At 34.4% G+C, this 25,973-nt stretch overlaps 5 pseudogenes; all 5 read left to right on the forward strand.

The window, feature by feature from the left end:
* Positions 1-173: 173 nt before the first annotated feature.
* LOC128288565 (DNA-directed RNA polymerase subunit beta''-like) lies at positions 174-4,432 on the forward strand (annotated as a pseudogene).
* A 97-nt stretch (positions 4,433-4,529) lies between these two features.
* Positions 4,530-5,237, forward strand: LOC128288562 (30S ribosomal protein S2, chloroplastic-like; annotated as a pseudogene).
* Positions 5,238-5,440: 203 nt separating this feature from the next.
* Positions 5,441-23,027, forward strand: LOC128288570 (ATP synthase subunit a, chloroplastic-like; annotated as a pseudogene).
* Positions 9,802-11,182, forward strand: LOC128288569 (ATP synthase subunit alpha, chloroplastic-like; annotated as a pseudogene).
* Positions 16,874-21,006, forward strand: LOC128288568 (DNA-directed RNA polymerase subunit beta''-like; annotated as a pseudogene).
* Positions 23,028-25,973: the final 2,946 nt, after the last annotated feature.

The raw sequence follows: 25,973 nt of genomic DNA on the forward strand, positions 1-25,973 counted from the left end.
GGGCCTACTCATATGATACCCAATCATATGGTATCTAAGCTAAAAATTCTATGACACCAATATGAATTCAGGTCTCTCCGGTTCAACTAGGACCCCAGTTCTGACCCGACTTTCTACCAAAATCAAGATCGAGAAAGGAAGTTTTCCAATCATTGACTCAAACCCATTGGCGAAGTCCACTCAGCGGAATAAAGGGGTATTTATGGCAGAACAGGCCAATCTGGTATTTCACAATAAAGTGATAGATGGAACTGCCATTAAACGACTTATTAGCAGATTAATAGATCACTTCGGAATGGCATATACATCACACATCCTGGATCAAGTAAAAGCTCTGGGTTTCCAGCAAGCCACTGCTACATCCATTTCATTAGGAATTGATGATCTTTTAACGATACCTTCTAAGGGATGGCTAGTCCAAGATGCTGAACAACAAAGTTTGATTTTGGAAAAACACCATCATTTTGGGAATGTACACGCGGTAGAAAAATTACGCCAATCAATTGAGATATGGTATGCTACAAGTGAATATTTGCGACAAGAAATGAATCCTAATTTTAGGATGACTGACCCGTTTAACCCAGTCCATATAATGTCTTTTTCAGGAGCTAGAGGAAATGCATCTCAAGTGCACCAATTAGTAGGTATGAGAGGATTAATGTCGGATCCCCAAGGACAAATGATCGATTTACCCATTCAAAGCAATTTACGCGAAGGACTGTCTTTAACAGAATATATCATTTCTTGCTACGGAGCCGAAAGGGGTTGTGGATACCGCCGTACGAACATCAGATGCTGGATATCTTACGCGCAGACTTGTTGAAGTAGTTCAACACATTGTTGTACGTAGAACAGATTGTGGCACCACCGAGGGATTTCTGTGAGTCCTCAAAGAGGACGCTTCCGGAAAAATTTTATCAAACATTAATTGGTCGTGTATTAGCGGACGATATATATATGGGTCCGCGGTGCATTGCCATTCGAAATCAAGATATTGGGCTTGGAAGCATCGATCGATTCAGAGCCTTTCGAACACAACCAATATCTATTCGAACTCCTTTACTTGTAGGAGTACATCTTGGATTTGTCGATTATGTTATGGTCAGGCCCCACTCCTTGGTGACCTGGTTGAATTGGGAGAAGCTGTAGGTATTATTGCAGGGCAATCCATTTGGAGAACCAGGAACGCAACTAACATTAGAACTTTTCATACCGGCGGAGTATTTACAGGGGTACTGCAGAACATGTCCGAGCCCTTTTAATGGAAAAATAAAATTCAATGAGGATTTGGTTCATCCTACACGCACACGTCACGGGCATCCTGCTTTTTATGTTATCAGGACTTGTATGTAATTATTGAGAGTGAAGATATTATACATAAGGTGACTATTCACCAAAAGTTTTCTTTTAGTTCAAAACGATCAATATGTAGAATCAGAACAAGTGATTGCTGAGATTCGCGCGGGAACATACACTTTAAATTTGAAGAGAGGTTCGAAAACATATTTATTCTGACTCAGAGAAATGCACTGGAGTACCGATGTGTACCATTCCTGAATTTACATATAGTAATGTCCATCTCTTACCAAAAACAAGCCATTTGTGGATATTATCAGGGGGTTCGTACAAATTCAGTGTAGTTCCTTTTTCGCTCCACAAGGATCAAGATCAAATAAACATTCATTATCTTTCTGCCGAACGAAGATATATTTCTAGATTCTCAGTGAATAATGATCAAGTGAGACACAACTTATTTAGTTCGGATTTTCGGATAAAAAAAGAGAGAGGATTTACGATTATTCAGAATTGAATCGAATAATAGGTACTGGGCATTGTGATTTCATATATTCTGCTATTCTCCACGAGAATGCTGATTTATTGGCAAAGAGACGAAGAAATAGATTTATTATTCCATTTCAATTGATTCAAGACCAAGAGAAAGAACTAATGCTACATTCCCATTCCGGTATCTCGATGGAAATACCCATAAATGGTATTTTCCGTAGAAAAAGTATTCTTGCTTTTTTTGACGATCCTCGATACAGAAGAAAGAGTTCAGGAATTACTAAATATGGGACTCTAGGGCGCATTCAATCGTCAAAAGGAGGATGTGATTGAGTATCGAGGAGTCAAAAGGTTAAGCCAAAATACCAAATGAAAGTAGATCGATTTTTTCATTCCGAGGAAGTGCATATTTTATCGAATCTTCTTCCATAATGGTACGGAACAATAGTATCATTGGAGTAGATACCCCAATCACTTTAAATACAAGAAGCCAAGTGGGCGGATTGGTCCGAGTGGAAAAAAAAAAAAGTTGAACTGAAAATTTTTTCGGGTAATATCTATTTTCCCGGAGAAAGAGATAAGATATCTCGACACAGTGGCATCTTGATACCACCAGGAACGGGCAAAACAAACTCTAAGGAATCAAAAAAATTGAAAAAATGGATCTATGTCCAACGGATCACACCTACCAAGAAAAAGTATTTTGTTTTGGTTCGACCTGTAACCCCATATGAAATACCGGACGGTCTAAATTTAGCAACACTCTTCCCCCAGGATCCATTTCAGGAAAAAGATAATATGCAACTTCGAGCTGTCAATTATATCCTTTATGGAAATGGCAAACCGACTCGGAGAATTTCTGACACAAGTATTCAACTAGTTCGGACTTGTTTAGTGTTGAGTTGGGACCAAGACAACAAAAGTTCTTTCGCCGAAGAGGTCTGTGCTTCCTTTGTTGAAGTAAGGACAAATGGTCTGATTCGAGATTTCCTAAGAATCGACTTAGTGAAATCTCATATTTTTTATATCAGAAAAAGAAATGATCCGTCAGGTTCAGAATTGATTTCTGATAATAGGTCAGATCGTACCAATAAAATCCGTTTTATTCCATTTATTCCAACGCAAGGATTCAACAATCGTTTAGCCAAAATCACGGAACTATTCATACGCTCTTGAACAGAAATAAGGAATCCCAATCTTTGATAATTTTGTCAGCATCTAATTGTTTTCGCATGGGCCCATTCAACGATGTAAAATATCACAATGTGATAAAACAATCAATTAAAAAAGATCCTCTAATTCCAATTAAAATTTATTGGGTCCTTTAAGAACAGCCCCAAAATTGCGAATTTTTATTCATCATTTTACCCTTTAATAACTCATAATCAGACCTCGGTAGCGAAATATTTTGAGCTTGACAATTTAAAACAGGCTTTTCAAGTACTTAACTATTATTTAATAGCTGAAAATGGGAGAATTTATAATTTCGATCCATGCCGTAACATCTTTTTGAATGCAGTCAATTTGAATTGGTATTTTCCCCATCATCATTATCATCATAATTATTGTGAAGAAACGTCCACAATAATTAGTCTTGAGCAGTTTATTTGTGAAAATGTATGTATAGCCAAAAGCGGACCACGCCTAAAATCAGGTCAAGTTTTTATTGTTCAAGCTGATTCTATAGTAATAAGATCAGCTAAGCCTTATTTAGCGACTCCAGGAGCAACTGTCCATGGGCATTATGGAAAACCCTTTACGAAGGAGATACGTTAGTTACATTTATATATGAAAAATCGAGATCTGGTGATATAACGCAGGGTCTTCCAAAAGTGGAACAAGTGTTAGAAGTGCGTTCGATTGATTCAATATCGATGAACCTAGAAAAGAGAATTGAGGGTTGGAACAGATGTATAACAAAATTCTTGGAATTCCTTGAGGATTCGTGATTGGTGCTGAGCTAACTATAGTGCAAAGTCGTCTCTCTTTGGTTAATAAGATCCAAAGGTTTATCGATCTCAGGGGTACAGATCCATAATAGGCATATAGAAATTATTGTACGTCAAATAACATCAAAGTATTGGTTTCAGAAGATGGAATGTCTAATGTTTTTTACCAGGGAACTGATTGGATTATTGCGAGCGGAACGAACAGGGCGTGCTTTAGAAGAAGCGATTTGTTATCGAGCCGTTTTATTAGGAATAACGAGAGCATCTCTGAACACTCAAAGTTTTATATCTGAAGCAAGTTTTCAAGAAACTGCTCGAGTTTTAGCAAAGCTGCTCTCGGGGTCGTATCGATTGGTTGAAAGGCCTGAAAGAAAACGTTGTGCTTGGGGGTATGATACCCGCCGGTACCGGATTCAAAGGATTAGTGCACCGGTCACGGCAACATAACAACATTCTTTTGGAAACAAAAAAAAAGAATTTCTTCGGGGGAGAAATGAGAGATATTTTCTTCCACCACCGAATTATTTGACTCTTGCATTTCAAACAATTTACATGATACATCAGGCCGCTCTTTTATAGGTATAGAATTTAATGATTCTTAAGATAATTTGTTGTGGTCATTTGAGTTGTTAATTTGTTAATAGTAATAAAGAGAATAACGAATAGAAAGTAATGGCTTGGCTCGTGGATAAACGACCAATCCCAGTAGAAGAAAGGTTCCATTGGAACTATTATTTATTTCAGGGTGTCTTGTCTCTCTTTTTTACTTAAAAAAGAGAAGAAGTGCAAACAGAAATGGCAAGAAGATATTGGAACATAAATTTGGAAGAGATGTTGGAAGCAGGAGTTCATTTTGGTCATGGTACTAGGAAATGGAATCCTAGAATGGCGCCATATATCTCTGCAAAACGTAAGAATATTCATATTACAAATCTGACTAGAACCGCTCGTTTTTTATCAGAAGCTTGTGATTTAGTTTTGATGCAGCAAGTAAGGAAAACAATTCTTAATTGTTGGTACCAAAAATAAAGCCGCTGATTCGGTGGCGCAGGCTGCAATAAGGGCTCAGTGTCATTATGTTAATAAAAAATGGCTCAGTGGTATGTTAACAAATTATTTTCTACAGAAACGAGGCTTCATAAGTTCAGGGACTTGAGAACAGAACAAAAGACAGGGGACTCAACCGTCTTCCGAAAAAAGATGCAGCTATGTTGAAGAGACAATTATCTCGCTTGCAAACATATCTGGGCGGGATTAAATATATGACGAGATTGCCTGATATTGTAATCATCGTTGATCAGCAAGAAGAATATACGGCTCTGCGAGAATGTATCACTTTAGAATTCCAACAATTTGTTTAATCGATACAAATAGCGATCCCGATCTCGCAGATATTTCGATTCAGCAAATGATGACGCTATAGCTTCAATTCGATTAATTCTTAACAAATTAGTAGTCGCAATTTGTGAGGTCGTTCTAGCTATATACGAAATCCTTGATTAATAATAAGATAAATAAATTCTTTTTGGAACTACATAGATCTATGGAACTTTTTGGAACTACATAGATCTATGGAATCGGATAATATATCCTGAATCGCACAAAGAGATAAAAAACTGTGAATATTGTGTGATTAGTTTCGTCGGTGTCAAAAATATAGAATTTGAGTAGGCAAGAAGATTGAATCAAAATAATTCCTTTTTTAAGTAAAGTTCTATTTCTGTCAGAGGCAATATGAATGGTATATCAAACGCACTAAACGGGTTATACGATATCTCTGGTGTGGAAGTAGGCCAACATTTCTATTGGCAAATAGCAGGTTTCCAAGTCCATGCCCAAGTACTTATTACCTCTTGGGTTGTAATTGCTATCTTATTAGGTTCCGCCGTTATCGCTGTTCGGAATCCACAAACCATTCCAACCGCCGGTCAAAATTTCTTCGAATATGTTCTTGAATTCATTCGAGACGTAAGCAAAACTCAGATTGGAAGAATATGGTCCATGGGTTCCCTTTATTGGAACTATGTTTCTATTTATTTTGTTTCTAACTGGTCAGGTGCTCTGTTACCTTGGAAAATCATACAATTACCTCATGGAGAGTTAGCCGCACCCACGAATGATATAAATACTACTGTTGCTTTAGCTTTACTCACGTCAGTAGCATATTTCTATGCGGGTCTTTCAAAAAAGGATTGGGGTATTTCAGTAAATACATTCAACCCACTCAATTCTTTTACCTATTAACATTTAGAGGATTTCACAAAACCCTTATCCTTAGTTTTCGACTTTTCAGGAATATATTAGCTGATGAATTAGTAGTTGTTGTTCTTGTTTCTTTAGTACCTTCAGTCGTCCCTATACCTGTCATGTTCCTTGGATTATTTACAAGTGGGATTCAAGCTCTTATTTTTGCAACTTTAGCTGCAGCTTATATAGGCGAATCCATGGAGGGTCATCATTGACTAGTTTTGTTTTTGAAATAGTCTAGCCCTTTTTAGCTTAGCTTGGTCCAATCAATGTATGCGCAACTCAAGATAATCTACTTACTTAGGGACCATAAATATACAAATACGACGATCTGAGTAATAACAAAAAAGATTACGATATTAGAAATTGTAATAAAAAGGAAGAGATCTAATTGAAAAGATCTTTTCCTAAAATTCAGGGTTGGTCCATTTTTTATTACTTATATTTATATCATATTTACCTTCGATCAATATTATCCGATCAATATTATCTTTATCTTGATATTGTTTTTGTTTATTCAATTTCAATATTATGAGTCCTAATTAGAATAGGAATTCTTATGGTATCAATTTAGGGTCTATGATTTTAAAAAAGCTGTTCTTTATATAGATATAGAATGATTCCCATTTCAGTCGATTTCTTCATTCAATTCAATGATTGACCAAAAGAAATTTTTTTCATAAATAATAAAATAAATTGCATGAACTTAGCTCAATCAAATACTGATATTGATGTTTTATTTCTATGCAATGATTTGGTCTAATGAATTCGTCCATTTAGATTGTATCCATGTGAGATAATGCTAAATAAAAAATAAAAGGAAGAGACAATTTACATTACAAAAACGATATAAAAAAAATGATTAGGAAAAAAAGGGGGGTAAAATTAGGTATATGGAATCTAATGGCTATAAGACAGCTCTTGTCTATCCTTTGAGGAATAATTCTAGAATCAATTGAATCTAAGACATGAATAGTTGGTTTACGTTATGTAAGAAACACATGTATATGGGATATTAGATATTGACTAGTTATATACGAACATATTGACTAGTTATATACGAACTCAAAATATATCTAATCAACCTACTACTGTGGAGTTAGATAGGTATTCAATAGAAGAATAGAAGTTCCTCTGTTTCGTCTTTGCTTTGAATTGAACGAATAAAGAGATAAAATAAAGACAAAAACGAAGAATTCAAAGCAAAGAATGGGTTGGAAAAAAGAAAGGGAAGAACAAAGTATGTGCGGATTCAAAAAAATCTAGTGGATGGGACCTAAAAAAGATGTCGAAATAGTTCTGACGGTTCAATAATCTTCTCACTTCCATTCAGGTTCTTAGTTACTTCGGCAGGTTGAATCTTAGCGATGGAATAATATAATTAAGTCAAAATTCATTGGATGATTGTATCATTAACCATTTCTTTATTTTGGTGCGAGGAACTTATCATGAATCCACTGATTTCTGCCGCTTCCGTTATTGCTGCTGGGTTGGCTGTCGGGCTTGCTTCTATTGGACCTGGAGTTGGTCAAGGTACTGCTGCAGGCCAAGCTGTAGAAGGTATCATGAGACAACCCGAGGCGGAGGGAAAAATACAGTACTTTATTGTAGTTTGGCTTTTATGGAGCTTTAACAATTTATGGGCTGGTTGTAGCATTGGCACTCTTATTTGCGAATCCCTTTGTTTAATCCTATAAACATGAGAATTTTGTATTTTTTTTTCTTATTTTATGGCTTGGGACTTACTCCTCGCTTTTTCGAATTCTATCAAGATTTCACCTACAATTAATTATTCGTTGGGACAATAATCCATGGGAAGGATTAATTTGAGGATGAGGAATTATCACACCGACTCGCTTTCTTCCTTCCCCTTCTTAGTTCAAGAGAACCCCTTATTTCTCATTTATTGTTTAAAGGAGTATTGCAACGAATGAGGTATTTTGCCATTGACATGAAACCTGCCCCTAATTCTAATAAAATTATTATTATGGGAATTTTCAATTGAAAAAAAAATACATTTCTAGCTAACTAGATAAATAGAATATATTTTGACTCCGTTTAGACATAGGTAAATGAAAATTCATTATTTATGAATAATTTTATAAAAATTTAATAATTTATTAAAACAAAAAAGAAATACATAGAATTAGAATAATTAGAATAATATAAATATGATAGAATAGAATAAATGGAAAAGGAGTCAAAGCGATATAATACAAAAAAAAGAACCGAGTTCTTTTTTTTTAGTCTATCTAAAATAAAATAGGAGATCATATGAAAAATGTAACCGATTCTTTCGTTTCCTTGGGTCACTGGCCATCCATAGGAGTTTCAGGGTTAATACCGATATTTTAGCAACAAATCCAATAAATCTAAGTGTAGTCCTTGGTGTATTGATCTTTTTGGAAAGGAGTGTGTGCGAGTTGTTTATTTCAAGAATAGGCTGGATTCACCCAGTTGTACTTTTTCATTATAACTAGGAAAGAAAAGAGTGCATGATCCCGCGAATTACTTCTGAATAAATTTTTAAAATCATATTATAGAACCATAGCATTTCGTGATTCATTGGTACATCGACTTTGATTCTCTATTAACCAATAATCTGGGACCATTAACATGGTTAAGGCCAAACCCGTTTGAAGTTCAGATGCAGCAGGGTACTCTTTCTACTACTATGTTACTAAATACAGAAATATTTTCAAAACAAAAATGTTTTTTCGATATAAAACACTCATGTCGATAAAACGATTTGAGCCCCTTTTTCCAATGCTGAATCGATGACCTATGTATAAAGGGAAGAATTCTTTGAATTTGAAGAAAAAAAACAACTTTGCTGACAAATTACAATTATACATTATACAATTCTAAGTACAATTAGAAATTCCAAATTATATGTAACTTTTTTATTTATTATTTTTTTATTATACTTTTTAGTTTTTTGATATATTTTCTATTTTGGTCAGAAGAATCCTCCGAATATTCTGGTCTTGGATTAGTAATCAGTTTCTATATTTTGGAATATGAATAGAGACGAGAGGGAGAGGGTAAGCTCATTACATTAGAAAAAAAAGATATTGGGAATTAATTCCCAATAAATAAGAAATAATTGAGCGTGAGAGCCAAATGAATCGAAAGGTTCATGTTTGGTTCGGGAAGGGATCATGGAATTTTTGAAATAAAAAAAAAATGAATGGAAAGATAATCTACTTTCATTAAGTGATTTATTAGATAATCGAAAAGAGAGGATCTTGAATACTATTCGAAATTCAGAAGAACTACGCGGGGGGGCTATTGAACGGCTGGAAAAGGCCGGGCCCGCTTACGGAAAATAGAAATGGAGGCGGATCAGTTTCAGTGAATGGATACTCTGAGATAGAACGAGAAAAATTGAATTTGATTAATTCAACTTATAAGATTTTGGAACAATTAGAAAATTACAAAATGAAACCATTTATTTTGAACAACAAGAGCGATTAATCAAGTCCGACAACGGGTTTTCCAACAAGCTTTACAAGGAGCTCTAGGAACTCTGAATAGTTCTTTAAACAACGAGTTACATTTACGCACCATTAGCGCTAATATTGGCTTGTTTGGGGTGATGAAAGAAATAACTGATTAGCCCTTTTTTTTACCTTTTACTTTATTGTAGATTGTAGGCATTATTTTTCTTCCAAAAATAATTAGGAAATACTCATAGTAACTATTAGAGCCGACGAAATTAGTAATATTATCCGTGAACGTATTGAGCAATATAATAGAAGTAAAGATTGTAAATACTGGTACCGTCCTTCAAGTGGGCGACAGCATTGCTCGTATTCATGGTCTTGATGAAGTAATGGCAGGTGAATTAGTAGAATTTGAAGAGGTACCATAGGCATTGCCCTCAATTTGGAATCAAATAATGTTGGTGTTGTATTAATGGGTGACGGTTTGATGATACAAGAGGAAGTTCTGTAAAAGCAACAGGAAAAATTGCTCAGATACCAGTGGTGAGGCTTATTTGGGTCGTGTTATAAATGCCTGGCTAAGCCTATTGACGGTCGGGGTGAAATTTCAGCTTCTGAATCTCAGTTAATTGAATCTCCTGCCCCAGGTATTATTTCGAGACGTTCCGTTTATGAGCCTCTTCAAACAGGACTTATTGCTATTGATTCGATGATCCCTATAGGACGTGGTCAGCGAGAATTAATTATTGAGGATAGACAGACCGGTAAAACAGCAGTAGCCACGGATACGATTCTCAATCAGCAAGGGCAAAATGTAATATGTGTTTATGTAGCTATTGGTCAAAAGCATCTTCTGTGGCTCAGGTGGTGACCACTTTCCAAGAAAGGGAGCGATGGAGTACACCATTGTGGTAGCCGAAACGGCGGATTCCCCAGCTACATTACAATACCTCGCTCCTTATACAGGAGCTGCTTTGGCTGAATATTTTATGTATCGTGAACGACACACCTTAATCATTTATGATGATCTTTCCAAGCAAGCACAGGCTTATCGCCAAATGTCTCTTCTATTACGAAGACCGCCGGGTCGTGAAGCTTATCAGGAGATGTTTTTATTTGCATTCGCGCCTTTTAGAAAGAGCCGCTAAATCAAGTTCTCAGTTAGGTGAAGGAAGTATGACTGCTTTACCAATAGTTGAGACCCAGTCAGGAGACGTTTCGGCGTATATTCCTACTAATGTGATTTCCATTACAGATGGACAAATATTCTTATCCGCCGATCTATTCAATGCTGGAATCAGACCTGCTATTAATGTGGGATTTCCGTCTCCAGAGTAGGATCGGCGGCTCAAATTAAAGCTATGAAACAAGTCGCTGGTAAATCAAAATTGGAATTGGCCCAATTCGCCGAATTAAAGCCTTTGCACAATTTGCTTCTGATCTCGATAAAGCTACTCAGAATCAATTGGCACGAGGTCAACGATTACGTGAGTTGTAAACAATCCCAATCAGCTCCTCTTACGGTGGCAGAACAGATAAGTACTATTTATACCGGAACGAATGGTTATCTTGATTCATTAGAAATTGGACAAGTAAGAAATTTCTCGTTGAGTTACGTACTTACTTAAAAACGAATAAACCTCAGTTCAAGAAATCATATCTTCTACCAAGACATTCACTGAGGAAGCGGAAACGCTTTTGAAAGACGCTATTCAGGACCAAATGGAACGTTTTCGACTTCAGGAACAATTATAAATAGAAAATTCTAACAATGGAATATAGAAATCGATTCAAAATTGCGTCCAATAGGTTTGAACCTATACCAAAGGTTTAGAAGACCTCTGTCCTATCCATTAGACAATGGACGCTTTTCATTACGATTTTTTGACATTTTGACTTTTTTTCTCTTGTTCGGTTTTTTCTTTTCTCTTGGTTGGAAAACTAAAGAACATGTGAAAAATTGTATTGTTAGGAATTGCGGATTTATTAATTCAATTCAATGATGCTAATGCATCGTTGAATTGAATTAATAAATATTCAAATAGATAGAATAGATAGAATTCGAATATCGAGGCGGGTAGCGGGAATCGAACCCGCATCGTTAGCTTGGAAGGCTAGGGGTTATAGTCGACGTTGATTCATTATTTTTAGCGTCTCTAATTCAAAACCGAACATGAAATTTTGGTTTCATTCGGCTCCTTTATGGAAGATGGATAAATAAAAAAAAAGAAATAAATAAAATAGAATATAAATAAGATAAAGATAAGGCAGGAACGAAATGAAATAAGAATTTGGCCCATAACATCTATGTTAGCTTTTCTGTCTGAATGCATTCAAAACAATTCGCTTTCTAGATGATCCTTCTAGAAGAATGGGATTAGAATAGAACAATTTTTCTAGTTACTTCGTTCTCTATTTCTATTTGAGAAAATCCTTAGGAAAAGCATTTTGTTTCCGCCGAGCTAAAACAAGATGTAAATGTCTCTAGTAAACCAAAGTTATCGTTTAATAGCTATTTTGCTTCAATCTATCCATCAAAAAATTGAAGATTTAGTTACGATTAGAAATACACTTTTCTATCTTTATCCATGGATCTTTTCCTCATACTTATTCAATTGGAAGTATTGATCCAATTGAAAAAAAAAATTTATGTTTCGTAATTTCATAATCCAATTTTTCAATTTTTAGTTAGAATATAATTTTAAAATTATATTTAATTGGCCCTTGGATCCAAATCACGAGAATGTATATTCTTCCTCAAATCTTTCGTTGAGAGGTAAAGTTAAATCCTTTTAAGAAATAAAGTTTTTGCTCGGAATATGAATCAAACCGAGGGACCCTTAACTCTTAGGGGATTAATAGAACGAATCACACTTTTACCACTAAACTATACCCGCTACAATGCGATTATTGTATTTATTGTATATTTATTGTATATAAATATAAAGGGACCCTTTGTCAAACAGAAATTGGGCGTAATCAAGATAGGATTACAAGATAGAGCCTAAAAATCCTGAAAATTAGGGGCCTTACCTTTTGTCAGAAGACTTGTGTTATAGGATTTTGATAGACAGGATTCGACAAAGGACTTAGTCATAACATAAATAACATAAAATGGATTGTGCAAAAATCCATAGTTTTTTTATTATTTATTCTAGTTATTCTAGTAAAATAAAAATAAATGGAAATAAAAAGAAATAGGAAGAAAAGAAAAGAATAGAAATAATATTTTGATTCTATATCATAGGAACGGAAATAGGACTTCTTCCGCTTCTGATTGTTGATTCAATGCAATAACAAAGATTTTTGTTACAACAAGCCAGATCGCAGAATCATAGAAAAAATGAGTTATTTGAGTTGAAAATAAAAAATGAGGCCCGCCCAGGTACTGCCCAGGCGGTCCGTGAAATTGGAAATTGAAAAGTCCTTTTTTGCGAAATCAAAGCGATATTCTTTCTTTTTTGTTATTTGAGATATTTCTTTAGAGCCATTGTTTTATTTAAAAATATAAATGATATAGAATATAATATAAATGAAATGGAATTACTGATAAAAGTTCTATATCTCTATAGAAAAGTTGGATATAGCTATATAATCAATCTATCTAATAATAATAAAATTTAGAATCTATATATCTATGGATTAATAATACTCTATATAGATAAATAATAATCTATATAACATAATCTATATAACAAAGTAAAAAGGGCTTTTTTCAAGCCTTTCTTTTTGCATTAACAATAGCATAGTAATTATCTTTTCTCAATTAGGGAGATGGCTGAGTGGACTAAAGCGTCAGATTGCTAATCCGTTGTGCGAGTTATTCGTACCGAGGGTTCGAATCCCTCTCTTTCCGTTTCGGTTTTTGGTAGTGGAATAGATCAAATCCTAATACCATTTCTAAAAATGAAGCAAGGAACTCTCCCTTTTTTATTCTTCGCGTCAGGATTACGTCCGGATCATTAGATAGGAATCGAAGATGAAGAGAGAAACAAAGAATATTACTACAGTGTAAACAAAAGTTTAAAGTAAGCATTACACAATCTCCAAGAGCATTTTTTGGAAAAAGAAGAGAATAGATTCCCCGTTTTTATACCACATATCCTATTTTGTTTTGATTTTGACACCAAGAAATAAAGTGATTTCTAGAATTTCTAGAAATCCAAAAAGAATTTTCAGAAATTCACTTGTAATAAGAGTTGAGTTTTCATTACAAAAAATTCTTTCATACCAACAATTATATATTGTGGCGGACTCTAATCTAAATAGGGTTCTTCGGCGAAAAGGGTCAGAATGAAATGGGATGATCCCGATTTATCAGGGCTATCCAAATTTCAATCTTTGAATTGAGAGGTTCGTTCATAGTGTAAGACTTATCTGATCTTTTCAATTGTTAGAATTTTTTTCTTGAATCACTCATGAATTTTCTAGGACAGTATTAAGGATCTCATCGAAAACTTACAGCAGCTTGCCAAACAAAGGCTAAGAGAAAAAAGAACAGGGTATTACTGGCATAAAATCTGATTGGATTCAAAAAGCATAGGCCTCAGGCAATTTGGCGAATAAAAACTACTCGAAAAAGGGCAGAATTAAAACAGATACAGATCAAATTAAAGATATTAAGCATAACAAAATTTTGTTCTTGGAGATAATTTTGATTGAGTTATTAATATGTTTTTTGATATAAGGAAAAAAAAAGAAAAGGAAAATAAGGCAGACTAAACTTCTTTGAACTCACCCAATCAAAAGCCTTCAATTCTTACAAGAGAATAGAAGAAATCATACTTTCATACAATATCTTAATTGAATTCTATGTAATGATCAATAAATTCGATTTAATTCTATCCATACGTGCAAAATCGTAACCAAGTCTATTCCATAGCTATAGCTATTTGGAACTGGAATTGACGAACAAGGAATACCATATTAGTGTTTAGTAGTTTCAAATGAGAAATCTAAATGGGGCGTGGCCAGTGGTAAAGCAACGGGTTTGGTCCCGCTATGCGGAGGTTCGAATCCTTCCGTCCCAGAGCATACTCTATTTATATATCAGAATAACCATATCGAATCTAAATTGCTCTTTTTGTTTTAATAACCTTCTTTCTAACAGTCAAGTATTGGAAAAATGTGATTCTTGCTTTTGATTTTTTAATGATTTCTTAAGATTGGCACTCGAACAACTGTGAGATTGCTGGATCTATTCTACCGAGTTATTTGATCTATCGGGTTATTTGAAGATGCACGGTAGATTCAAAAGATTAGTTTATTGTGTTATTTATAATATTCGTGATATTATTAGTATTTTCGTAATATTATTAATAATATTCTTTATTTTTATTTTTTTTATTAGAATCGAAAAGTTTAATTAGAATAGAAAAGTATAATAAAAGTTTAAAAAAATAAAAAAATATTGCATTCAGACAATCATACAATATGGGGTAGTTTGAATTCTTATTGAGGCTTTTTCTTCCTAAATTATTTATTTATTTCATATAGCATATAGAAGGAAATTGATTTCATATAGAAACAGTACGATCTTATCGACTGAACAATGACTATTCATGATTCCATAATTGAATCAATGCTCAAACTAGAGGAATGTTATGGTAAAACTTCGTTTGAAACGATGTGGTAGAAAGCAACGTGCGACTTGAAGGACATGATCAGCTGTGGATGTCAAAACCCACCACTTTCCGTTATGTAGAAATGAAGGTGCTTTTTGCTCGACATCCTTTGTTCTATTATAATCCGTCTTTTTGTTGGGTTGTAATGTAAATAGTACAGGATGGAGCTCGAAGAAAACATCCATTTTTTCAGGAGCAAGGATCTAGGGTTAGATTAATGATGTAAGTTGGAACAACTGTTAAGTCTATTGTGATATAAATCGAAAGGATCCGATTCAAACTATTTTCAAATCAAAAGAAAAGTTGTTGGAATTGGTAAAACTCTTTCGATCCAAAAGTGTATCATGCGGGAATTAATCGTTCATATGATTCTTTGATAGAAAAAAAAAGAAAGAAAAAAAGGGCATGTTGCTGCCATTTTTGAAATGATTTAATATCGCCGAAGTAATGTTTTTTAACCCAATGATTCGAAGCAAAGATAAAAGATCCTAGAACAAGAAATACCCTTTCCATTTTCTCAACAACTAGATTAAAATGAAAAGAATCAGAAATATGATTCTAAGCAGAGACAAACAAAAAGAGTTTAGAGACCACTCAATAAAAGAATGCCTAAGGTTTTTGGAGCATTTTTGAGAGATATGTGACTTGAGTTGTGAGAGTACGAATGCTTTTTCTTCTTTTTTTCGAAAAAAGACGAGGTTAAATGTCTGAATTGATTTGCTGGTTTATGGATCTTTTTGACATACTAATTCCATACATTATAATTCCATACATAGACATAACTTTAAATTAATCATTTTCTCAGAGCCGTACGAGGAGAAAGCTTCTTATACGTTTCTGAGGAGAATTATTTAGCTTCATCTCTCCCAATGAGCCGTTTATAGAATCGTTGCAATTGATGTTCGATCGAAAGAGAGGAAGAGATCTTCGAAAAGTGGGTTTTTATGATCCGATAAATAATCAAACCTATTTAAATGAACACCGCCATTCTCTCTATTTCCTTGAAAAAGGCTCAACCCACAGCAACTGTTCATGATATTTTAAAGAAGGCGGGAGACTTACAGAACTTACTCTTGATCAAACAAAGGATTCATTATGAAATCCAAAAAGAGGAATTGGATGATTCATATCTAGCTTTGTATAAATTTTCTTTATTCTTTCCTCCCCTCTTTTGGTCTATTCAGACTTTTCTTTTTAAAATTTATTATTCGTATTTCTTATTCCTTTACCTATAGAATATTGCTACTATAAAATATAGAATACCGTGTTCTATAACAACAAAACCCGATTTTATTGAGCCAATTTTATTGAGAGAAAATAGAGAGAAAAAGGATCAAGTGAATAAATGAAGTAATTGCATTTAAACATTTAAAACAACATAAAATAAGATAAAAAAGATAAAATAACATATAACATATAAAAAGAAAATATTAATAATTAATAATTAATAAAAAATAAAAAAAATGAATTCTATTTTTCATTGTATTTGGTACCTATCATGAGATTTATGGACATTATCTAATAGTAAGAAGTTTAAAAAAAAATTCTTTGTATATACATTCAGACCACTGTTGGTCATATTTCTCTTCCGAGAAATCGAAGAAGCTATACAAAGGGTTTTTCGGCCTACTCATATGATACCCAATCATATGGTATCTAAGCTAAAAATTCTATGACACCAATATGAATTCAGGTCTCTCCGGTTCAACTAGGACCCCAGTTCTGACCCACTTTCTACCAAAATCAAGATCGAGAAAGGAAGTTTTCCAATCATTGACTCAAACCCATTGGCGAAGTCCACTCAGCGGAATAAGGGGTATTTATGGCAGAACAGGCCAATCTGGTATTTCACAATAAAGTGATAGATGGAACTGCCATTAAACGACTTATTAGCAGATTAATAGATCACTTCGGAATGGCATATACATCACACATCCTGGATCAAGTAAAAGCTCTGGGTTTCAGCAAGCCACTGCTACATCCATTTCATTAGAATTGATGATCTTTTAACGATACCTTCTAAGGATGGCTAGTCAAGATGCTGAACAACAAAGTTTGATTTTGGAAAAACACCATCATTTTGGGAATGTACGCGGTAGAAAAATTACGCCAATCAATTGAGATATGGTATGCTACAAGTGAATATTTGCGACAAGAAATGAATCCTAATTTTAGGATGACTGACGTTTAAAGTCCATATAATGTCTTTTTCAGGAGCTAGAGGAAATGCATCTCAAGTGCACCAATTAGTAGGTATGAGAGGATTAATGTCGGATCCCCAAGGACAAATGATCGATTTACCCATTCAAAGCAATTTACGCGAAGGACTGTCTTTAACAGAATATATCATTTCTTGCTGGAGCGAAAGGGTTGTATGGATACCGCCGTACGAACATCAGATGCTGGATATCTTACGCAGACTTGTTGAAGTAGTTCAACATTGTTGTACGTAGAACAGATTGTGGCACCACCGAGGATTTCTGTGAGTCCTCAAAGAGGACGCTTCCGGAAAAATTTTATCAAACATTAATTGGTCGTGTATTAGCGGACGATATATATATGGGTCCGCGGTGCATTGCCATTCGAAATCAAGATATTGGGCTTGGGCTTGTCGATCGATTCAGAGCCTTTCGAACAACCAATATCTATTCGAACTCCCTTACTTGTAGGGTACATCTTGGATTTGTCGATTATGTTATGGTCGGACCCCACTCATGGTGACCTGGTTGAATGGGAGCTGTGAGTATTATTGCAGGGCAATCCATTGGAGAACCGGAACGCAACTAACATTAAGAACTTTTCATACCGGCGGGTATTTACAGGGGTACTGCAGAACATGTCCGAGCCTTTAATGGAAAAATAAAATTCAATGAGGATTTGGTTCATCCTACACGCACGTCACGGGCATCCTGCTTTTTATGTTATCGGGACTTGTATGTAATTATTGAGTGAAGATATTATACATAAGGTGACTATTCCACAAAAAGTTTTCTTTTAGTTCAAAACGATCAATATGTAGAATCAGAACAAGTGATTGCTGAGATTCGCGCGGGAACATACACTTTAAATTTGAAAGAGAGGTTCGAAAACATATTTATTCTGACTCAGAGAAATGCACTGGAGTACCGATGTACCATTCGCCCGAATTACATATAGTAATGTCCATCTCTTACAAAAACAAGCCATTTGTGGATATTATCAGGGTTCGTACAAATTCAGTGTAGTTCCTTTTCGCTCCACAAGGATCAAGATCAAATAAACATTCATTATCTTTCTGCCGAACGAAGATATATTTCTAGATTCTCAGTGAATAATGATCAAGTGAGACACAACTTATTTAGTTCGGATTTTCGGATAAAGAAGAAAGTTTACGATTATTCAGAATTGAATCGAATAATAGGTACTGGGCATTGTGATTTCATATATTCTGCTATTCTCCACGAGAATGCTGATTTATTAGCAAAGAGACGAAGAAATAGATTTATTATTCCATTTCAATTGATTCAAGACCAAGAGAAAGAACTAATGCTACATTCCCATTCCGGTATCTCGATGGAAATACCCATAAATGGTATTTTCCGTAGAAAAATATTCTTGCTTTTTGACGATCCTCGATACAGAAGAGTTCAGGAATTACTAAATATGGGACTCTGGGGCGCATTCAATCGTCAAAAGGAGGATGTGATTGAGTATCGAGAGTCAAAAGGTTAACCAAAATACCAAATGAAAGTAGATCGATTTTTTTCATTCCCGAGGAAGTGCATATTTATCCGAATCTTCTTCCATAATGGTACGGAACAATAGTATCATTGGAGTAGATACCCCAATCACTTTAAATACAAGAAGCCAAGTGGGCGGATTGGTCCGAGTGGAAAGAAAAAAAAAAAGGATTGAACTGAAAATTTTTTCGGGTAATATCTATTTTCCGGAGAAAGAGATAAGATATCTCGACACAGTGGCATCTTGATACCACCAGGAACAGGCAAAACAAACTCTAAGGAATCAAAAAATTGAAAAAATGGATCTATGTCAACGGATCACCTACCAAGAAAAATATTTTGTTTTGGTTCGACCTGTAACCCCATATGAAATACCGGACGGTCTAAATTGCAACACTCTTCCCCAGGATCCATTTCAGGAAAAAGATAATATGCAACTGAGCTGTCAATTATATCCTTTATGGAAATGGCAAACCGACTCGGAGAATTTCTGACACAAGTATTCAACTAGTTCGGACTTGTTTAGTGTTGAGTTGGGACCAAGACAACAAAAGTTCTTTCGCCGAAGAGTCTGTGCTTCCTTTGTTGAAGTAAGGACAAATGGTCTGATTCGAGATTTCCTAGAATCGACTTAGTGAAATCTCATATTTTTATATCAGAAAAGAAATGATCCGTCAGGTTCAGATTGATTTCTGATAATAGGTCGAATCGTACCAATAAAAATCCGTTTTATTCCATTTATTCCAACGCAAGGATTCAACAATCGTTTAGCCAAATCACGGAACTATTCATACGCTCTTGAACAGAAATAAAGAATCCCAATCTTTGATAATTTTGTCAGCATCTAATTGTTTTCGCATGGGCCCATTCAACGATGTAAAATATCACAATGTGATAAAACAATCAATTAAAAAGATCCTCTAATTCCAATTAAAATTTATTGGGTCCTTTAGGACAGCCCCAAAATTGCGAATTTTATTCATCATTTTACCCTTTAATAACTCATAATCAGACCTCGGTAGCGAAATATTTTGAGCTTGACAATTTAAAACAGGCTTTCAAGTACTTAACTATTATTTAATAGCTGAAAATGGGAGAATTTATAATTTCGATCCATGCCGTAACATCTTTTGAATGCAGTCAATTTGAATTGGTATTTTCCCCATCATCATTATCATCTAATATTGTGAAGAATCCACAATAATTAGTCTTGAGCAGTTTATTTGTGAAAATGTATGTATAGCCAAAAGCGGACCGCCTAAAATCAGGTCAAGTTTTTATTGTTCAAGCTGATTCTATAGTAATAAGATCAGCTAAGCCTTATTTGGCGACTCCGGGAGCAACTGTCCATGGGCATTATGGAGAAACCCTTTACGAAGGAGATACGTTAGTTACATTTATATATGAAAATCGAGATCTGGTGATATAACGCAGGGTCTTCCAAAAGTGGAACAAGTGTTAGAAGTGCGTTCGATTGATTCAATATCGATGAACCTAGAAAAAGAGAATTGAGGGTTGGAACAGATGTATAACAAGAATTCTTGGAATTCCTTGAGGATTCGTGATTGGTGCTGAGCTAACTATAGTGCAAAGTCGTCTCTCTTTGAGTTAATAAGATCCAAAGGTTTATCGATCTCAGGGGTACAGATCCATAATAGGCATATAGAAATTATTGTACGTCAAATAACATCAAAAGTATTGGTTTCAGAAGATGGAATGTCTAATGTTTTTTTACCCGGGAACTGGTTGGATTATTGCGAGGCGGAACGAACAGGGCGTGCTTTAGAAGAAGCGATTTGTTGTCGAGCCGTTTTATTAGAATAACGAAGGCATCTCTGAACACTCAAAGTTTTATATCTGAAGCAAATTTTCAAGAAACTGCTCGAGTTTTAGCACAAGCTGCTCTCGGGGTCGTATCGATTGGTTGAAAGGCCTGAAAGAAAACGTTGTGCTTGAGGTATGATACCCGCCGGTACCAGATTCAAAGGATTAGTGCACCGGTCACGGCAACATAACAACATTCTTTTGGAAACAAAAAAAAGAATTTCTTCGGGGAGAAATGAGATATATTTTCTTCCACTACCGAGAATTATTTGACTCTTGCATTTCAAACAATTTACATGATACATCAGGCCGCTCTTTTATAGGTATAGAATTTAATGATTCTTAAGATAATTTGTTGTGGTCATTTGAGTTGTTAATTTGTTAATAGTAATAAAGAGAATAACGAATAGAAAGTAATAAAGGCAGCTCGTGGATAAACGACCAATCCCAGTAGAAGAAAGGTTCCATTGGAACTATTATTTATTTCAAGGTGTCTTGTCTCTCTTTTTACTTAAAAAGAGAGAAAGTACAAACAGAAATGGCAAGAAGATATTGGAACATAAATTTGGAAGAGATGTTTGAAAGCAGGAGTTCATTTGGGTCATGGTACTGAGAAATGGAATCCCTAGAATAGCACCATATATCTCTACGAAAGCAAAGATATTCATATTACAAATCTGGCTAGAACCGCTCGTTTTTATCAGAAGCTTGTGATTTAGTTTTTGATGCAGCAAGTGAGAAAGCAATTCTTAATTGTTGGTACCAAAAATAAAGCCGCTGATTCGGTGGCGCGGGCTGCAATAAGGAGCTCAGTGTCATTATGTTAATAAAAAATGGCTCAGTGGTATGTTAACAAATTATTTTCTGAAACGAGGCTTCATAAGTTCAGGGACTTGAGAACAGAACAAAAAGACGGGGGGACTCAACCGTCTTCCGAAAAGAGATGCAGCTATGTTGAAAGACAATTATCTAAACACCAAACTTATATGGGCAGGATTAAATATATGACAGGGATGCCTGATATTATAATCATCGTTGATCAGCAAGAAGAATATACGGCTCTGCGAGAATGTATCACTTTAGGAATTCCAACAATTTTGTTTAATCGATACAAATAGCGATCCCGATCCTCGCAGATATTTCGATTCAGCAAATGATGACGCTATAGCTTCAATTCGATTAATTCTTAACAAATTAGTAGTCGCAATTTGTGAGGTGATTCTAGCTATATACGAAATCCTTGATTAATAATAAGATAAATAAATTCTTTTTTGGAACTACATAGATCTATGGAACTTTTTGGAACCACATAGATCTATGGAATCGATAATATATCCTGAATCACTTTAAGAGATAAAAAAACTGTGGAATATTATGTGATTAATTTCGTCGGAATAATAAAATATACTAAATTTGAGTGGGCAAGAGAAGATTGAATCAAAATAATTCCTTTTTTAAGTAAAGTTCTATTTCTGTCAGAGGCAATATGAATGGTATATCAAACGCACTAAACAGGTTATACGATATCTCTGGTGTGGAAATGGGCCAGCATTTCTATTAGCAAATAACAGGTTTCAAGTCCATGCCCAAGTACTTATACCTCTTGGGTTGTAATTGCTCTATCTTATTAGGTTCCATGGGTATCGCTGTTCGGAATCCACAAACCATTTCAACCGCCGGTCAAAATTTCTTCGAATATGTTCTTGAATTCATTCAGAGACGTAAGCAAAACTCAGATTGGAGAAGAATATGGTCCATGGGTTCCCTTTATTGGAACTATGTTTCTATTTGTTTTTGTTTCTAACTGGTCAGGTGCTCTGTTACCTTGGAAAATCATACAATTACCTCATGGAGAGTTAGCCGCACCCACGAATGATATAAATACTACTGTTGCTTTGGCTTTACTCACGTCAGTAGCATATTTCATATGCGGGTCTTTCAAAAAAGGATTGGGAGTATTTCAGTAAATACATTCAACCCACTCCAATTCTTTTACCTATTAACATTTTAGATTTCACGAAACCCTTATCACTTAGTTTTCGACTTTTCAGGGAATATATTAGCTGATGAATTAGTAGTTGTTGTTCTTGTTTCTTTAGTACCTTCAGTCGTCCCTATACCTGTCATGTTCCATGGATTATTTACAAGTGGGATTCAAGCTCTTATTTTTTTAACTTTAGCTGCGGCTTATATAGACGAATCCATGGAGGTCATCATTGACTAGTTTTTGTTTTTGAAATAGTCTAGCCCTTTTTTAGCTTAGCTTGGTCCAATCCAATGTATGCGCAACTCAAGATAATCTACTTACTTAGGGACCATAAATATACAAATACGACGATCTAGAGTAATAACAAAAAAGATTACGATATTAGAGAATTGTAATAAAAAAAGGAAAGAGATCTAATTGAAAAGATCTTTTTCCTAAAATTAAGAGTTGGTCCATTTTTTTATTACTTATATTTATATCATATTTACCTTCGATCAATATTATCCAATCAATATTATCTTTATCTTGATATTGTTTTTGTTTATTCAATTTCAATATTATGAGTCCTAATTAGAATAGGAATTCTTATGGTATCAATTTAGGGTCTATGATTTTAAAAAAGCTGTTCTTTATATAGATATAGAATGATTCCCATTTCAGTCGATTTCTTCATTCAATTCAATGATTGACCAAAAAAATTTTTTTCATAAATAATAAAATAAATTGCATGAACTTAGCTCAATCAAATACTGATATTGATGTTTATTTTCTATGCAATGATTTGGTCTTATAGATTCGTCCATTTAGATTGTATCCATGTGAGATAATGCTAAATAAAAATAAAAGGAAGAGACAATTTACATTACAAAAACGATATAAAAAAAATGATTAGGAAAAAAAAAGGGGGGTAAAATTAGGTATATGGAATCTAATGGCTATAAGACAGCTCTTGTCTATCCTTTGAAGAATAATTCTAGAATCAATTGAATCTAAGACATGAATAGTTGGTTTACGTTATGTAAGAAACACATGTATATGGGATATTAGATATTGACTAGTTATATACGAACATATTGACTAGTTATATACGAACTCAAAATATATCTAATCAACCTACTACTGTGGAGTTAGATAGGTATTCCAATAGAAGAATAGAAGTTCCTCTGTTTCGTCTTTGCTTTGAATTGAACGAATAAAGAGATAAAATAAAGACAAAAACGAAGAATTCAAAGCAAAGAATGGGTTGGAAAAAAAGGGAAGAACAAAGTATGTGCAGTTCAAAAAATCTAGTGGATAGGACCTAAAAAAAGATGTCGAAATAGTTCTGACGGTTCAATAATCTTCTCACTTCCATTCGGAGTTCTTAGATTACTTCGGCAGTTGAATCTTAGCGATGGAATAATATAATTAAGTCAAAATTCATTGGATGATTGTATCATTAACCATTTCTTTATTTTGGTGCGAGGAACTTATCATGAATCCACTGATTTCTGCCGCTTCCGTTATTGCTGCTGGGTTGGCTGTCGGGCTTGCTTCTATTGGACCTGGAGTTGGTCAGGTACTGCTGCGGGTAAGCTGTAGAAGGTATCATGAGACAACCCGAGGCGGAGGGAAAAAATACAGTGCTTTATTGCTTAGTTTGGCTTTATGGAAGCTTTAACAATTTATGGGCTGGTTGTAGCATTGGCACTCTTATTTGCGAATCCCTTTGTTTAATCCTATAAACATGAGAATTTTGTATTTTTTTTTCTTATTTTATGGCTTGGGACTTACTCCTCGCTTTTTCGAATTCTATCAAGATTTCACCCCTACAATTAATTATTCGTTGGGACAATAATCCATGGGAAGGATTAATTTGAGGATGAGGAATTATCACACCGACTCGCTTTCTTCCTTCCCCTTCTTAGTTCAAGAGAACCCCTTATTTCTCATTTATTGTTTAAAGGAGTATTGCAACGAATGAGGTATTTTGCCATTGACATGAAACCTGCCCCTAATTCTAATAAAATTATTATTATTAGAATTTTCAATTGAAAAAAAATACATTTCTAGCTAACTAGATAAATAGAATATATTTTGACTCCGTTTAGACATAAGTAAATGAAAATTCATTATTTATGAATAATTTTATAAAAATTTAATAATTTATTAAAACAAAAAAAAAATACATAAATTAGAATAATTAGAATAATATAAATATGATAGAATAGAATAAATGGAAAAAGAGTCAAAGCGATATAATACAAAAAAAAAGAACCGGTTCTTTTTTTTTAGTCTATCTAAAATAAAATAGGAATCATATGAAAAATGTAACCGATTCTTTCGTTTCCTTGGGTCACTGTGCATCCGCCGGGAGTTTCGGAGTTAATACCGATATTTTAGCAACAAATCCAATAAATCTAAGTGTAGTCCTTGGTGTATTGATCTTTTTTGGAAAAAGGGGTGTGCGAGTTGTTTATTTCAAGAATAGGCTGGATTCACCCAGTTGTACTTTTTCATTATAACTAGGAAAGAAAAGGTGCATGATCCGCGAATTACTTCTGAATAAATTTTTAAAATCATATTATAGAACCATAGCATTTCGTGATTCATTGGTACATCGACTTTGATTCTCTATTAACCAATAATCTGGGACCATTAACATGGTTAAGGCCAAACCCGTTTGAAGTTCAGATGCAGCAGGGTACTCTTTCTACTACTATGTTACTAAATACAGAAATATTTTCAAAACAAAAATGTTTTTTCGATATAAAACACTCATGTCGATAAAACGATTTGAGCCCCTTTTTCCAATGCTGAATCGATGACCTATGTATAAAGGGAGAAGAATTCTTTGAATTTGAAGAAAAAAAAGAAACAACTTTGCTGACAAATTACAATTATACATTATACAATTCTAAGTACAATTAGAAATTCCAAATTATATGTAACTTTTTTATTTATTATTTTTTTATTATACTTTTTAGTTTTTTGATATATTTTCTATTTTGGTCAGAAGAATCCTCCGAATATTCTGGTCTTGGATTAGTAATCAGTTTCTATATTTTGGAATATGAATAGAGACGAGAGGGAGAGGGTAAGCTCATTACATTAGAAAAAAAAGATATTGGGAATTAATTCCCAATAAATAAGAAATAATTGAGCGTGAGAGCCAAATGAATCGAAAGGTTCATGTTTGGTTCAGGAAGGATCATGGAATTTTGAAATAAAAAAAAATGAATGGAAAGATAATCTACTTTCATTAAGTGATTTATTAGATAATCGAAAGAGGATCTTGAATACTATTCAGAAATTCAGAGAAGAACTACGCATGGGGGCTATTGAACGGCTGGAAAGGCCGGGCCCGCTTACAGAAAGAAAAAAGAAATGGAGGCGGATCAGTTTCGAGTGAA

Source organism: Gossypium arboreum, unplaced genomic scaffold (genome assembly GCF_025698485.1).
Source record: "Gossypium arboreum isolate Shixiya-1 unplaced genomic scaffold, ASM2569848v2 Contig00232, whole genome shotgun sequence".
NCBI lineage: Eukaryota > Viridiplantae > Streptophyta > Magnoliopsida > Malvales > Malvaceae > Gossypium > Gossypium arboreum.